Genomic DNA, 15,252 nt, shown 5'->3' on the forward strand with positions numbered 1-15,252 from the left:
AGTAAACACTTACAAAACCCTCTATTGTGTAGACTACTTTCGTGCAACGTGTTGTTGTGCTTCTAACAGCGTATTACTTTTACAGTGTATGCTCATGGAAAGACATGAACAGTGATCGGTGCCTTGGTATTTCATTTTAAACATGCAAACCTCAAAACACAAGAAATGGAAATGGAAAGCACTGCATTCTATACGGTCAGTTTTATTTATATATAAATACATGCATCTCTACAGTCGGGATCTCTCCTAAGAGCTTTTTCTTTCCACTTCGGCAATGTGTTTGCAATCAGAGCCCCAGCAGGAAGAGGGAGGGAATGTGTTCGCGTTCGCGCAGCGCAGATGTCCGCGGCTCCTCCAATGGGATCGGCAGAATCCCGCAGATCTGCGCAGGACTGCGGAGATTTGCGCTACAAGAACCCGACCTACGAGCGTGTGCCAGTTGAGTGCCGGTGTGATGACGTCGCGGCAGCCGGCGATGCTCTCTCCGCCGAGCGGCGCGCAGGTCCAGAGCCCGAGCAGACGCCGCGCTGGGAGGACGGAGACGCAGCTGGAGTAAGTGCGCAGAAGTCCGTCTACATGCGCTGCATCCCCCGAGTCCTGTTCGCCGGGAATAAGATGATCACACCAGATACCGCTTGTCTTGTGTGGAAGAAAAACACCCGCTGCAGTGTTGGAGACTTTTAAAGAAACAAAATCAACAAGTTTCTTTTTTCCTCTACTTTTTGGGAGTACAGTTCAAGGAGAGAAGGATTTGGCACTTATTCCAAGAAGGTAAACATCATATTTAAATGACTTCAGTGCTTGCATTTCAAGCCACATGATCCAATCACCATATCCCTTTCAATATTGACTTCAGACCCTTATTTTCAGAGCAGTTAACATTATTGCACTTTAAATCTGACTGTATACCTAACACCTGTGCGTGTCCTAACTTTATATGACTTGGGAGCTATAGCAGCTGAACCGTTTGCCTTAAACATAGGCTGTTGTAGCTAACTTAATTTACTTGAGTAACAACATGTAGTTTCTTAAGTGGCATTTCAACTTTAGAAAATTGAATGAGAGCAAAGCAGTTTGTACAGGAAAAGCACTGGGATCAATGATTTGCAGTCTTCTGATTAGGACTTTGCATGCATTATGTGAACAGCTCAGCAAATGCAGTGGTCACCCCAGTAGGCTCATATAAGAGGTGCACTGGGTCTGTAGTACTGAGTGAATGCAGTGCTTTAGGAAATGCAATCTGGAGTGGGTGGATGTGTGGGGTGTGAGGGGAGGGTTATAGGCAGTGAAGCTACAGTTTTTATTATATTAATAATAAAGAAACATTGCAAAAAAGCAGGCACTGAGCACATTGTCTGCTGAATGATGAATCATGTAAACATTTTAAAGCTGACTGGTTTAGTTGATTTATTTAACACAAATTACTGGAAGACAGCCTGTATCATCAATATCTCAAAACCTACCCAATATTTTATTGAACTACACTATACAGTATATAGACACTATTTTAAACAGATCAAAAGTGACATTAAAATATATGTAAATGTTGATTTGGGCTACTTGGGTACCATTGCTTTTTTTTTTTTTTTTAGCTGGTGGTTTAAGAATTACAGGCTGGCCATTGTTTGGTTGTTTTTTGATTGATTTATTGGTTGTTTCTAACCTGTGTTTTAATTTAGAAACACTATCATTTTTGTCTACTTCGTTTTTCAATTCAATTTCAGTTGGTAATTACTTTTTTAAGTAAATTCCAACTCCAGTGGAGCCTATTATGGCAATGGAAAAAATAATTACATTTTGAATTTGGAATGGGTCTGAAAATGGGAATTGGAATTGAAAAAGTGGAATTGACCCCAACCTAATAATAATAATAATAATGATAATAATAATGGGTAACAAGTATAATTTGCATTGGTTTGTGACTTCAACCTTTTGTAAAAGCTATAGGTTAAAGTGCTATAGAATAATGCATACATAAAAAGTGGATAGTGCAAGCATTTTATATTTCCTGCATCATCAAATGACAATGTATTGATGTGATGTAATCCTTTAAACTTGTTGTGTTCTGAGTCATTCTTTCTGTAGCATAGTGGAGGCTGGTGAAAGATGATACAATTGCTGGTATCCAAACTGAAATGAGAAATGCAAATTCTGATGTTTGTAATGATTGTTATGTATTCTTAAACAAAGAGAACTGAAGTTATAAATCTATCCCGTTTTAAAACAGCGACTCAGTCCTCTGGCACTGCATTGTTGTTGTTTTTGTTTTGAATGCAGTGTAATGGAGACGCCCATAATTTAATGGATACAACTGCAATGTAGCTGGGATAGTACTGAAAAAAACTGTCCTGTTTACTCCTTTAAAATAATAATTTGATCCCTTGTCTCGATTTGTAATACTCTACTGGGTAATGTTTTGGTTACATTAAAAAATAACTACAAAATTGCTATGAAAAAATACATAAATTATAAAGAAAACTGTATAGTTCTCATAATCAAATGCCTTAGTATTGCATATAACTTGGTTATGTAGGAGTTTGCTTCTGCTAATCCCTGCCATTTTACAAAATCCCTCTCGCACATCATATCTTACAAATTCAGTTTCTTTTCCCTGTTGCAGGTGTTGATTCTCTTGCAACTTTACAGAGATGGGATAGGGGATGACAGATCTATTATAGTAGTGGGATAGGAGATGACGGATCTATTATACATTGTAGGTTACATTAAAACAAATGCATTGTATTTATTTAACTACAGAATCTGTGTCCTGATTATATTAAAGCAAAAAGGGAATTATTAATGTTTTAGTAAAATCCTGTGGATGCATGTTAGGCCTATATGTGACCTTCAATCTGATTTTACATCAAAATGTAAAAGTCAAATTAAGAGTTCCTCTAAATGTAGTTGTTGCAATCTTACTCAAATAAAACAGGGTTTATTAAAGGCTGTTTTCAGTTTAATTTTACAAGTGGGTGTAGAAATGTAGGAGCTGTCACAATTTAGATTCTGACCTGTGAATTAAGGGATTTTTATGCTCATGTTGTGGTTTTCCTTGGCCTGCTAGTGGAGTGGAGGGTGTGCGTGTAATTCATGTTGTTGGCATTGATTTAAATGTGGAATCTACCTAAAATGTGTGCTGTGCTACATTTTGAGAAACCTATTGATTTTGAGTCAAGTTACCAAGTAACCTTTCAACACATAGTTATCTAACTAGAACAGTAAATTCCTTTAGCTGGCCATTTGTCACTTTGATATTGTGTGCCATATCAATATCCCATACAATATGGTGATCCATTCCCCCTCATTGTTTTTCTTTTTTTTCTTGTCATTGTTGTTTTTAATATAACGGTAACCATTTCCCAGACTGGTTGCTAACGGGATAAGGTAAAAATCCCACTCAAAAGTACCCTTTAAGATTGGAGTCAGTATTCCAGCAACGGATGACCCAAATAAATGAATCGTACTGATCTGTTGAGTACAAGAGGAAGATAATCCTTCTGGGCAGTAACCCTCATGTTAAAAGTTCTTGGTGTGGCATGGTGAGACAGAGTAGTGGCAGCTTGTTTTTTCCTCTCAAATCTGTGGCTGTGCCAATTTCATACTTCCCATGGGTCGTCAATAGTGCCAAGTTAAAGACCTAACTGCTGTCACAAAAACACTATTGTTATTATTATTAATATTTATTATGTTTTATACATATGATAGTTAAAGTATTTATTATTTTTGCATTATTTTCCTTCTGATGCAGAAAAGTGTGTATTATAGGTTGGAATGGTAACATTCTCTTGAGCCTGAAGCAAGACTAGGCCTAGTAATTCTGTTGTGCTGGAAAGTGCTGCACCCCAGACAATGTATCCCTTTATTTATGAAAGTTTCCTAGTAAGATATAGGTTCACATTTCAACATGCCAAAACAAAGACCGTTGGATTTTCAAACTCGAACACTACTGCACATTTATCATTTCTGTTGAAATTCAAAAGTTTGAATAAAAGTCAAGTATGCACAACATGAGATTAGGAACAAATGTTCATGGTTTTTTTTCCTCTTCAAAGAGCTATTCAGAATATTTGGTTTAAACTTAACTGAATCCTTCTTCTCTGAGGTCAGTGTTTTCTTAGGATTTTACTCATAAGTGACCATTGATTAACCCTTTACTTGCCGATATCACACAAGGTTACCTATCCTTCTAACTACCTCTACCCGAACCTCTAATTCCTTGCTTGGGGAGACAGAAATTTGGTTTCCTTGGAAGATTTGCTCACCCTATCCCTTTCACATGCCTTTGCACACATTCCTTGTTGATGGATTACAACACAGCACCTGTGGGATCAGGATTTTCTCTCCAAACACCACAATAATATATAACTTGAAATAAGGACTAGAATCAGATCTAATAATAATATCATCGCAATATTGAAAGTATACCTCAGGGTTTTGTGTAAAAGTGAGCATGGAGGTGAAAAGATCTCACTAAACAATACGCACACTGTAAATGCTGTGCATTCTGGTTTCTGAGTGGTAGGCCTACTTATTTTACAAGTATACACTAATTTTGTTTGTAGACTGAAATGGACTAAGTGTTTTTTTGTGATTTAGATTATGACATGAAAAAATGAAATTTGAAGGCACTGCTTAAAATCCCACAAGTAATGGTATATAAATCATGTTAATATGTTATAAAGTATAACTTAAACAAACAAACAATCACACACAAAAACATTGTACACAAAATAGATAAATTACCTCTTTAGGTAAATACTGATTAAGAAGTATACTTTATGAGTTGTGATATGTGTTTCTCTTCAAAGTGATAGGAAGATCCTTTTTTAATACAGGAAAACATACGTGTTAAAATGTGAAAAACCTTCATTTTGGTTGTATTATAAATATCTTAAAGTTTGACAATTCTATTTAATGTATTTATGTGACAGAAAACACAATGTGTATTAATTTAAATTAAATACGAAAAAGAGAAACCTTGCAATGCTACATAAAGTGCAGCGCACTTGAGTAGGTCAATACATATTTAAAACACTAGCAGAAGGCGTTGGCAGATTGTAACCTCAGACCAGAGACCTTCCACGTTGTAAGTCTCTGAAAAAGACTGCATGTGATTTTAATTCTTATTGCTTATGACGCTTTTTATAATAAATATGCTGCTGACAGTCCTTTCAAATAGTTGTTCTTCAAATCATAGTAGATGTTTATTAATTAGCCTACTTCAAATCATCATTGGTTTGACTTACTAAAACATTTCATGTTTCTTTTGGGTTCAGTGGTCAATACTTGAAAAGTTTCTTGTAATACGGCACATACTAAGTTAATGTGAGAAAAATCATATAAATATTGCAATAGTTGTGATAACAAAGCAGTGTGTTGCAGAATAACGAAAGCAGGCATTTTTAACACCTGGTAGAGACTCTATTAGAAAATGTACTCCTTAACAGCATAAAATTAAACTAAAATACATTTTTCACTATATGTATTTATAGATTTCCAAAACTGTTCACTGCTGTACATTTTAACAGCATGTCATATGTACAAAACAAGTCACTTAATCTCATTCACAGACATTTCTCATTTCCCAAAGCCAGAACCCCTGACCAGCTGCATCAACACCTCTTGAAACATTAGCAATGGGGCCAAATCACCAGTCCCTCATGTTTTTCTTGTTTTTACTCTGTTGATTTTCTGAAATACTTGTCTTCTCACACCACATTTTGTGAGACGTTATATTTATTTCAGCACATTACTATTTAAGAATATTGTTTGCTTTGCTTTACATAATTAAATCTGTAGGAAAAGATGCAATATGGAGTTTTCCAGAAAGAAAACTAACATTTCTGAGGTTATTTTATCATCTCATAAATAAGTACATATTCTGCACACTATTTTGTAATCAAATGCTTGATTTATTTTATGAATACATCAGAGGTTAAATTAATAACCTCAAACTGTTTTGTTGTGGTTTTGGTATGTGTGGGAATATGCATATTAAACCAACGGGAGGTAGAGGGGTTGTGCACCAGTTTAAAGCCAAAGCTTGATGGTAAGAACATATAACAGTACAGATGGTAGTACTAGTGTAGAAAATGTGATCCAAAAAAAGCAAGTGTTTAATTTTTGTGTAGTGGAACCCCACAGCCACTGCATCATCTGCAGTTTAATAAATTACACAGGAAAAAATATGTTTTTTTGAGACCCATCTTTTAAACTATGTAGCCTATTGTGCAACAGCAAAATAGCTTTGTTAGCTGCAACATTTGGACTTGCAAGCTTTTCTTTGTTTTAAAATAAGTCTGGGTTTTTATTGCATGAATGAAATATGTTGCCAAGCATCTGTCTTCATTTGAGACTTTGTTATATACTGTACTGAGAGCACAATAAGTGGTCAAATGGGTCAAAGTGGATTTCCTAACCCTTGTATATTGTATGATTTTATTTGAAGTGTGGCCTTTCATACTTACAGTGCTGGAGTTTATTTTATGTGCATTAATGTATGGTGTTGCATTGATTGGTTGGGGGTTTGGGGTGGGGGAGCATGTTAAGACATTTTAAAAATAATTCACATTATATGAATCTGGATTAATGAAGCCAGTGCAATGTGAAAATCAGTAGTAATGACAATTACAAAAATCATAAGTATTAACAATTACAGCAGTTACAACCAAAGAAATGTATGACTCGACTTGCCCATTGATGACCTCATTTACTTGCAGTTTTAAAGAGAAGATCAAAAGAGTGTTAAATTCATCAGACTGGGAGTTCACCTTCTCAGTTGGGGGATTTGTGGCCCATTGATCAGGCCCTGCACTGTAGTAGCACTCTTAGATCTCTGGTTTGTGTCACTTAAACTTATCAAAGCTAAAATACTATTTAAAGAGTAAAGAATTTGTTCTCCATTGTTATTTAGTCTGATGTTTAAAAAAAATAAAACAATATCAGTGTGAAGTGAAGTATGTTAATTACTTGAAAGAGATGAAAGAACAGATCTTGTAGCCCCCTTATTTACAGACAGTTGAGAACCATGACAAATAGTGTGTTCTACGTTGATAAATCACCAACCCATTTGCAGCTGTTCAGTGAAACATATTTATGACGTCACACTGTAAATCATCCATCTTTATGTATGGCAGAATTGTTCAGATTGAAAATTTTTTCACCATGACACGGACAAAAATGTATGGCCTAAAATCCATTTGGACACAGACCAGTGACTTGGTATGCTTTTTTTTTTCTTCAGTTGGCATTTACTAGGATACATACTAGCTGACTCCATCGTTTCTAATCTCCAAAGGGTTTTAAGAGATAATAAAGTAGAACTCAGTGTTTTGGCTTCAGCCCTTTCTTTCGGGTGGCACAAAATGTGTCTGTCTAATTCTATCTGATCTTGCTGGCATTCATAAAGGGTACTGTAACTTTCACCATTCCTGTAGTTGAAGTGGCAAATGTAAGCAAGTAAAGTTAACTTTTGCATATGGTTAGTCCTAGTTTAGGAAGGGTGCAGTCAAAATCACTGGACATGCATTACACAACATTCATTAGATTTTGACTGACGTGTCTGGTCTGTTTAAAAGGGTAATATGTGTCTCTGATATTAAACTGTGAATGATTACTTTTTATTTTAAAGTACAAAGACAACTTAAGATGTATAGAATCCCAAGGTTCTTCTTTCTAAACATTCAAGAAAGGACATTAGTTACTCTCCACATATTAGGCTATGTAGGCCTATCTCTCCCTTCTACAAGAATAACATCAATTATTATTATTATTAGTAGTAGTATTATTAGTATTATTATTATTAGTATTAGTATTATTATTATTATTATTATTATTATTATTATTATTATTATTATTATTATTATTTATTTATTAGCAGATGCCCTTGTTCAAATAAAAGTTTTTTTTTCTGATATTGTTTTCATCTTTATTCAAACAAGCCATTATTTCATATAAATAAATTAACCTTTTTAAATCTGCATTTCAAATAACTGGGAGTCATCAGTAAAGGTATTTTCGTTTCATACAGTTTTCAGGTTGTTGTTATTCTCCAGGTTAAATATAATCAATATCACATGAAGTAGATAGCTGGTGTTGCAGACAGTAGATTGTATTAAATGTTGTCGGCATTAGTATGTTTTTACGGCTGAGTTCAAATATCTTAGCTTGCCTTTTCACGGAGGAAACAAACAGTGCTTTTGTTGTTTTGTGTGTTAAATTGTATAGGTTACTGAAGGGTATGATGTTAAACATGCACTGTTCTGGGTTTTCTGTTGCATAAATTCAGGCAATTAAAAAGTATACATGGTATCCTTAGGTTGCATAAGCTGCATAGTTATGTTCCTTGATGACCACAGTCTTTCCAAAACCACATTGCAAAACACTGCCCTTTCCCCCAACACTCTGTACAGCTGGACAAAACAAATCCACTCCATTCTGATAACAGGCTCCATTGTGGTTAATTAATGTTGATATCTGGGAGACCCTCAAAACATCAGTAGGACTACAGGAAAAGTTCTGTCTATATCCTGCAGACTTACTACTCTGCAAAGGGTTCAATAACTTTGAGATCCCTGCACAGTGACATTTAGATAATGTACCCTTTCACATGTATTTATTTATTTTATTTTGTGTTTAACTTATCCAGAGGTTAACAACTGAGATAGCTGTTGTGAAGTCACAATGACTTGATACTGAACAGACTCTTAGCTACACATTAGGATTCTGGGAGTTCTAACAAGGAGTTCATTTGCAAGTCAGTGAAATCCAGATTGACTGTATATCTGTCTCTGTTGTTCTGTTCATTAACAATAAAATAACTCTAGCATATAGCAAGAGTCCCATTTATTTTAAACATAGTCATACCTGTAGGAATCAATCTACCATATTTTAAACTAATAATGCTAAAACAAAATGTGTACAAATTCTCATTAAACAAAGATAATGCAGATTTATTTTTTTAACTTGAATTAGCTTTCACAGATTTTCACAGCTTTTAAAATCTGTATTTGTTCATTTGTTTTGTCTGAAATATGATAGCACTTTGCTTTCTGTTTCTGTGCTATACAGATTGGTGTACTGACTGTGAATAGTGTTTTTGTAAGAAGTTCAGGCAATTATTTGGACTACATATTTGAAATAAATAGCCAGACATAGTGTAGTCCTGCAATAGCATCAGTTGAGCCTCTGTATTACTGGTATGGTTAGTAAATGCTTCAGTGCACAACAAAAGACTTATCAAAGATGCTTCTTGTTATTTTAAGCCGGCCTTCCGTGGCATTATCGGCAGCATGGGTACTAGTGTTCTGCAATGTGTTAAAGAAATCTTACTTTCCTTTCAAAGAGACTTTCTACTAAATGTGTCTGGAGTTACCCAGTAGGTGTGTCTGTTTTTTCTCCTCCATGGGTATCATACAAGCTTTTTTCCTCTATGTGAGAGGTCAAGGGAGGCCGGGAAAGAAGGGAGGGTACAATGCCATATGGAAATGGTTTTCATTCACTTTTCTCAAGGATTCAGCAGTCAGAGAGAAGAAAAAAGAGAGGGGAGAAATGTGAGGGGGAATAATTAAATGGTGATAATGAGTTGTTGAAGCTGACAGATCTTGTAGTGTTGTGTTGTTTTCGGTGACAACATTTATTCCCACCTAATTTATATAAATTGTAATGTCCAAGGTAAGCTTAAAAGCTGGAAATAAGGTTCCTCGTGAATAAAACTGGAAAGTTACTCACTTTCTAGAAGACATTCTGCTTCAGAGTTTATCCTAACTGCTGAATACAGTTGGTCTTTTCAGGAAAGGAAACTAAAGGACTTATCTGGTGCAAATAGCCAAGACATTTGTTTTTTCCACTTTCCTGTCATGTATTCAGAAGTGTGGTTTCTTTTCCAGCATTGTAGCTCTACTTTTAGTTTGTCGTTTAGATGTAAATGTGGGTTTTTTCTTTTGTAGCTATCTTAAAGTACCAGCTTTTAACTTGAGGATGATTATTATGATTATTTTTATTTTAGTTTTAGATGTCTAATCTAAACTGTTACAGTTCTGTGGGGGTTACTAATTGAATTATTCAAATGCTGATGATTGGCTTCCTAAACATGCATACTTAATGGCCAGTATATCTTTATTGTTAGTCATCAGGAAGTAAAAGTGGAAAGCAAATATTTGGCAGCATTAGGCTTCTATAAAAAATACTATACTTTAAAAAAATGTATTTAATAAAACCTTTGTTTATACACAGTATTCCACATAGGCGTACTTATGTGAGATTTTCATTATATTGCATAGCCCTGAATCGTATCTCTTCAACAGCACAGTATTTGATGATTTGTTTTTCTGCTATAGATAATCAAACAAGTAAAACATAAAAAGCACAAGAAGACAATAACAATTGTATAGCTAGTAGATAGCAGCTTGTGCTTTAACAACTGATTGTGTTATAATGTAATCTTGTCTGTTTGATTTGATTTTTATTCCCAGGGAGACTGAATAATTTGATCAGACTTCTGAGTATCAGCACATTTTTCTTCATTTCTTACTCCTTTTTATTGACCAAATCTTATTAGTATGTGATTCCATCTTTGTAATTTAATAATCTTTCAAAGTAAGATATTTGGTACTCAGACACATAGAAATGTGAGCTGTTAATTTGAGTGGGCGTAATATATTTCTAATATGCAATATTAGATGCAATAAATGCTGCAGATCCTTCACGTTGAAATATAGATATTAGTCTTAATTCAAGTTTGATGCATAGTGTGAAGAGAACAGTCTTTTAAAATCTAAAATTCACTTTGGATTATTGAATGATTATGTTCCAATTGTATATTACTTGCTAGTCAGACTTGCTAATCATATGCTTGAAATACCTGGTTGTAAATCATTTGCACACTCCTAAAAGGGAAACTCACAGTGATATGCAGCAACAGTACAGTCATTGTAGAAAAAGTTACGTTTTCAGTGGTCATAGACAGGATGGTAGCTGAACAACACTTTCATTGTGTTTTGAGGGAGAAATCTTGAAATTGATCTAGAATAGAAAGTCTACTTTCAGACTCAACACTAAATACAGCTATTGGTAGGCATTTATTATGTTAAATTACACTAGATGACCATTCATTTTTACACTAACGTATGAGCTAGCATATGATACATTTTCAGTTTCTCTTTGTTTTATGAAAATGTCAGCAGCTACATTTACTTAATGTTAAATATGATATTAAAACTGTGATGATAGCTCCTGCTCCTGAGACATATGGCAGGAGAAGATCAGCTACACTGTCACAATCTCCACATCAGATATTATTGATCAGCTGTTCTCTGGGGCTCACTGGCTTTAAAATATATATACTGTGTAGTATGCTTAAGCCATAACACACAATGGTGATTAATTTTCATCCCTATTCGAGCTAAATATGACCAATTCACATGCAGCACAGCACGCTATATCACACAGCATGCAAACACACGGTATGTGAGGACATTTTTGCTCAAAATAGCCAGTAGGCACAGGAACCTGACCTGCGAGCAATGGAGTAATGCTACCATTGTTGTGTACCAACAAATACTGAAGGTCACAGATATTACATATTAGCCAAAGAACTAAATAAATTAAAAAGAATGTAGTCCTCATGACCATTTCCATCCCATAGCTTTTCAACCTTATCTAGAAGCCAGCCAACTAAAGGTGCCTCTCTATGCACATTGTCAGGGTTCCAGTAATCTTACATAGTTATACCAAATCCAGTGCAAAATGGCCAACCTGATAGTCTAGATTTCTGATGTTAAAATATACAATATCAATTGAGCTAAGGTTTAACTTTGGGAGTTAATGTTCTTCAATTTTAGATGTAACATTGAAATATTAATAGTAATAGTTTTTTTTTTTGTTGGTTGTTTGTTCATCGCTTATAGAGAACTGATACTTTTTTCAACGTTTACCAATATAATGGTTCACTTATATGGTATTTCTAGTCAAAATGAGAAATCTTTTCATTTTGTAAAGACTTGAGTCTGAGGGGGAAAAAGTAAACCTTGAGATCAGAGATTATCTGTTATATATTTATTTTTGCTTTCATCTACTGGGCTAAAAGTTTTGCTGCAGATGCTATTTGATCAGGTCAACATAGGATGTGCTCCCATCACAATAGAATCTAAACCTCTGGATAGAAGAGAATCCCTCGTGTCTTCTGTGTTAATCACTGGCAACTATAGGGCACATTTTGACAGGATGTAAAGAGGCTCTTAGTCAAGAATGGTTTACTTGGCGTCATGGCCAAGTACTTCGCATTGATCAATAAATTGCCTCTGGTCCCATGAAAACATCACATGTCAAGGACAACATTTCTCTGTCCAGGATAGCAACCACCAAAGAAAGGTAATAAAACTAAGCAACATCTAGGCCAACTGGAAGCTGCTAGGGATTGGAAACTGAAGGAGGATGTTGGTCAATGGCTTATTTCTATCTGAAATTGCCACAACTAACCTTCACCTAGACATTGTCTTGTGTGCTGGATCAGCATGCCTTGTTCACCTGGTAGAATTAACAGTATCCATGGGAGGATTGATGAAGCAAACGAGAGGAAGAGACTTCGGTATGATCAAGTAGGAAGTGAAACTAGGATGAAGAGTCCAGGTTTACTCAGTGGAAGTGTGTTGTAGAGGATCCATGGCATACTCTACAACCCAGTCTCTAAGAGATGTCGGATTCAATGGTCATGTGAGGTGAAGAAGTGAAGAAGAGCTTATGCAGGTATGTTTTGGCCTGAGCTCTGTTTAAAAAATGTATGCAAATGTTTAAAAATATTTGTTTTTGTTGATTACAAATAATGCAAATTTTTTGTGCAGTAAGTGTAAAGGTTAAAATGATTTCTGACTTTCTCAATATTGTAAGCAGATTCATTAGCTGATCTTTTTCAAATTTCTCCTATCTGGTGAGTACATATTAACAGTGGAAAATGTTAATTTTATGATCCTCTGTTTCTGAGTAAGTCATTATTCGGAAATCAAACCATATCCCTAATTTTACATACAAAAAAATAATATATGGTTCTAAATGGAGCAACTGGAATGTATTTTATTGTGTTTACTAAAATACCCTTGTTCTGTGACTATTATATTATACAACTAGAGATATTGTAGAAAATTACTGAGTATACTGAGATACTAAAAGTGCACATTTACTGGTACGTTCAATGTTAATAGAGTCAGCTGAAAGTCATAAATCACATCAGAGCTTTGAAAAATTAAGTTTTCATTTCCTATTTTGTCAGTCAAAAATACTATTAAATTACCATTTAAAAGCAAATAGTAGAAACAAGATCCCACTGTATTACTGTCACTTTTTTACACTTACGCAGAATATACCCTTTTGCTAGTTATTGTCTTTAATCTGTAACTATCTAGCCTGTTCCTGAAGACCGTCTTCAGCTCAGCTGCACCCCAGAAGCCCCTCTGTGCATCTGCTGCATGGATGCCATAGCAGGCTATGTATGTCTGCCTTGGAATGTGCCTTTACGATGCAGTAGAGCAGTTTTAGCACACCTGTTAGGTGATATTAATATCTTACTGTCTTATTCAGTCTGAGCCATTTGTCCCTTGTTTTCAGCACACTAATGGTGCCTTTCACACCCCTTTATCTCCCCCATGGTTTTGCATTAGCAGCTCTATCCTGACATTTCCATAAGTATCCACCTCCTCTACCAGAATACATCTTATAACTATCAGATGTAGAAGTGTTGGTCTGTCAAAGATGTTGTATTGTTTCTGCTACTCTGAGTACATTGGGCAGCTGGAGTCCAACTCAAGAAAGATAGTTGCTTCTACTAAGGCTGGATTCAAACCTTTCTTCTGCAGATTTATTTCACTTTTAGACAATGAGAAACTTGGCAAAACATGTCCATTTTGTCCTCTTCAGAATTCCTTGTGTTTCTGCATGCATTCATGCTTGAAAGTGGTGCTTGTATTTCTTGGTAACTAATAGAATTCCTTTTTGTAGGTTTGCAGTGCACATCACAAACTTTGAAACATTTGCATTGTTTTTTTTCACATTGGAGAAAAAGAAAGACTTGAAATGTGTCTGTCTGTGTCATTACCTGGACCCTGTAGGCATTGATTAGATGTAAGATATTTCAAAAATATCTGAAACTCACTGGTGATAATGATAATCAGCTGGTTTACTAAAACCATGAACAGGAAATGGTGAGTAAGAGACTAGTAGTACAGATGTGGAGAGGGGCTCTCAGGTATGCTGACAGAAATTGTGTGGGTCTTTTTCTGTTTTAACAGGGCAATATTACTATGCCATGGTCTAGTGCTTTCTTCATAGTAAATCTACAAAGCTTTTATATAAATCCCATGCCTGCTTTTTTGTGCATTAAAATGTAGATCTGGACAGCTAATTTTACAGGAAAAAATGTGTACAGATGCTGTATAGTGAGCTTAGTTTATGGCCTTTATGTTTGAAACATAATTTGGGCTGGAACGGACTGAAAATATACAATTGGAGCTTATTGAGGATGATTCATGTATATGAATGTCTTTCTGGTCTTTTGAAGAAAAGGGGTTAAAATTGATTGCTTATCATCCGGGAGGCAAATGTGTTTTGAGTTATGTGTAACAGGAGTTTCTATATCCCAGTTAAGAGTGGAAGACCCCACCATGACCTGTACTCATGTGTTGGGACTGCTTATTCCCAGGACAGCATTTTCAGACCACATATGTGTAAGAGACCTTTTACTCTCCCTGCTCACCCTGCAATGTATGAATGTCTGTTTTTATGTGGTGGAACAGCTAATATAGATGTTCTTCTCCTTTTTTTTGATACGCAACAAAATGTTTTTACTTTATTTGAAAATGATTTGATTAATATTTAAAGTGGTGTACGTGAGAAGCCGTGCTATTACATTCCGTAGAACATAAATAGGCACTATCTATACATATAATAATTACAAAACATGTTGTATTTTACCTCCCTTATAATCAGGTGTTCAGTTCTTTAAATCAGAAATTCACAAGGGAAAAGGGTTACGGACTCCTGAATCAACATTGTTCTTCATAAATTATAAGGCATTCTTACAATAATCCTTGCAATACTGTACATATTATTTTGATTAAACGCAGATCTAACCATAATAGAAATGTAGGCTATTTGGGCAGACCCTGATCGACTTCAACCACTGTCTTAGGCCCAAATGCAATCACCTGACCCACACAGCCCCAGATTTGTTTGCTTTGCGCAAACATCTTTTCACTGAAAAGT

General features: G+C 35.3%; 1 protein-coding gene across 1 annotated transcript in view; it reads left to right on the forward strand.

The window, feature by feature from the left end:
- Positions 1-516: 516 nt before the first annotated feature.
- Positions 517-15,252, forward strand: part of lpar1 (lysophosphatidic acid receptor 1) — a 37,410-nt gene continuing 22,674 nt past the window's right edge. Inside the window, exon 1 of the mRNA XM_066711052.1 lies at positions 517-771. The gene's annotated coding sequence lies outside the window, so the exon portion shown is untranslated. The remainder of the gene's footprint in view (positions 772-15,252) is intronic.

Source organism: Amia ocellicauda, chromosome 8 (genome assembly GCF_036373705.1).
Source record: "Amia ocellicauda isolate fAmiCal2 chromosome 8, fAmiCal2.hap1, whole genome shotgun sequence".
Lineage (NCBI taxonomy): Eukaryota > Metazoa > Chordata > Actinopteri > Amiiformes > Amiidae > Amia > Amia ocellicauda.